Here is a 3,097-nt window from a genome sequence, read left to right as displayed (position 1 = left end):
CCTGTACTCTGTGGTACTATTACTACAGTATTAATAGAATACATTATCATAGCAAGCATTAGAATAAAAATGAACATGGTCAATTAGTTCTAAATACTAGAGTTAACAATGAACATAAAATAAATGAGATTCTTGGGGTAACCTGTGGAATAAAAGGTTTAGTTTCAAAATGTGCACTCGTGCAATAGCTTCAATACTAATTTTCACAACACATTCACATAAGCACATGGCTGAAATAAACACATGCACTGCACCCTCACACACTACAAACATTTACGCAAATTGTGGGGGTGTCTGGAACAGAATCGCTCTGAACGTGACGATGCCTCGGCCTCGAAGTTTGAACTGGGTCCTCGCGATTCTCGCTTCCTGGGTTTGAGAACAGCAGGTCTGCCTCTCGGTCGGTCCTCGTCGTCTTGCAATACTACAGGAAATCTACCCAGAAATGGCTTTACACGATTGACATGAACGACAATCGAACGAAAGGGCAGTTGAAGTTTAAGAGTGACTGGCGACAACCCCTCCAAGATTGGATATGGTCCTTTTCAAAACTTCTTAAACTTTTTGACTTGACTCTCCTGTAACACCACGTTGCTCAGATACACAAGATCTCCAACTCGATACTGTGGCACTGCTGCTTGGCGGTCGTGTTGTCTTGCTTGCTGAAGGAAGGATTGATGATTCCGCTGTTTCACTCCCCTCCATGCTTCCTTGAGCTTGTGTGCTAGATCCTTTATGTGCTCATTGCTGGTTCTGGCAGTCGATCGTGCAAAGTCCAAGGGTGAATGCATTTTTCTTCTGTAGACGATCTCATTTGGACTCAGGCCAGTTTAGCTGTGCATTTTGGCATTATAGCAACTTACCAAGTACGTTAAACAGACATCCCAATTGTCGTGTTTGCTGCTCACATAATGGCTAAACATTTTAATACTTGTTCTGTGGACTCGCTCGACTCTTCCATTTCCTTCAGGGTATTCTGATGTAGTCCTTACCTGAGTTATTTGCATGAACTTACAAGTCTGTTTAAGTAATTCGCTCATAAAATTCGTTCCTTGATCACTAATTATACTTAATGGAAATCCGAACTGAAGAATCAATTCTTTTACAAAAACTTTAACTATAGTTTCAGCGCTCTGATCAGGTATTGGTATCATGAGAAGGTGTCTAGAGAAATGATCTAACATTGTCAATATGTATTTGTTTCCACCTTTAGTCTTAGGCAACTGTCCTATGACATCTAGTCCTACTCGTTCAAACAGCTCGCATGCTTCTGGCAGTTCTTGCAATGGCGCTCTACTTTTGACTACATTGTTCCGTCTGTTACAGGAATCACATTGTGAAACAAACTCGAAAACGTCAGCTTTGCAATTCGGCCACCAAAACATGTGAACTATTTTAATGTTTGTTGCTTTTTTACCGCAATGTCCCGATAATAAAGAATCAATTTGCTCTATCATGATTTGCTCTTTCATGCTTTCTGGAATAACTAGGCGGTTTCCTTTACTAGTGATTTTGCACAATAATCCATCTATTTCGACAATACATTAATCATTATTCTATTATTTGCATTGTGGATCTTCTTCTTGAGCTACCTTTAACTCTTCTTCTCGACTTATTGTAACACAAACATTGACTTTTCGACTCATTGCATCAGCATTTACATGTTGCTTACCAGGTCAGTGAATAACCTTAAATTGGTACTCACTCAGTCTTAATGCCCATCTTGTTAATCTGAAACTTGGATCCTTTAAGCTCAATTACCATTTAAGTGCGGCATGATCTGTAATAACTGTAAATTCTCTTCCTGTTAAGAAACATCTGTCATGTGTTATACCAAAAACCAAAGCACAAAGCTCCTTATCAGTAGTGGTATAATTACATTCTGCTTCGTTTAATTATCTGGAAGCAAATGAATTTGGATGTTCATGACCATCAACTTCTTGAGACAAGATTGCACCTATTTCAAAATTGGATGCATCTGTTGAAAGAATAAAAGGCCTACTGAAATCTGGATAGACTAATACTGGGGCTGTGGTTAGAGCAGTTTTAAGCTCTTCCATTGCCTTTTTGAATTCTGTTGACCAATTAAATGTGAGTCCTTTCTTCAGCAGCTGTGTCATTGAATGTGCTATATCTGCACAAATGGCTACGAATCGTCTGCAGAAATTTGACAATCACAAGAATGATTGTAGTTCTTTCAAATTATTTACATCTTCAATTAATTTTGGATCAGGATTGACCACCTACACTGGTTATAACATGACCAAGGCAGTTAACTTTAGTTTGTGCAAAATGACATTTATCTATTGATAAAGACAGTTTTGCACTCCTTACATGCTCAAAAACAGCTTGTAGTCTCTCAGTATGCTGCTTCATGTTTTCTCCAAAAATTGTTACATCATTAAGGTAAACAAGGGCTTGTGTTGGCGTGAGCCTTTGTAAAACTGAATCCATCAGGCGTTGAAATGTAGCTGGAGCATTATGAAGTCCGAACGGCATATGAAGATACTTGTATATTCCTGTTGCTGTTACAAATGAAGCTTTTGCTTGATCATTTGGACGCACTGCTAACTGGTGATAACCACTTGTTAAATCATATACTGAAAAAATTTGACATCTGCCCAAGTAATCCAAGGTTTTCACTAAATTCGGTAAGGGGTAAATGTTGGGTGTGGTCACAGCATTCAAAGATCAGTAATCAACACAAAAACGGAACTGTGGTTCTCCAGAAATTGATTTCTTCTTTACAATTACAACAGGCGAACACCACGGTGGATGTGAAGGATCTCTTGGTTTTATAATTCCGGCTTCTAATTGTTCTTTAACCATGTCTTCTGCCAACTCTCTTTGACTAAATGGCTTTCGGTAAGGTTTCTGTGTGATTGGGGCAGCATTCCCTGTATGAATACGATGCTGAACTAAATGAGTGACAGGTAAATTTTCACATTCTCGGAATAAATCTGTATACTCCAGCAAAACAGGCGCTCAAATCTTCTGTTCATCAATTGTCAAATGTTCTATCTTTTCCCAAATCTTGCGCTTCAGTTTATCATTAACTTCGTCTCCTCGTTGCAATTTTGCGGTACTGTTACAAAAA

This window comes from Schistocerca piceifrons, chromosome 8 (genome assembly GCF_021461385.2).
Source record: "Schistocerca piceifrons isolate TAMUIC-IGC-003096 chromosome 8, iqSchPice1.1, whole genome shotgun sequence".
NCBI classification, from domain to species: Eukaryota; Metazoa; Arthropoda; class Insecta; order Orthoptera; family Acrididae; genus Schistocerca; species Schistocerca piceifrons.
The sequence above is the reverse complement of the archived record's forward strand: the minus strand, read 5'-3'. Positions refer to the sequence as shown.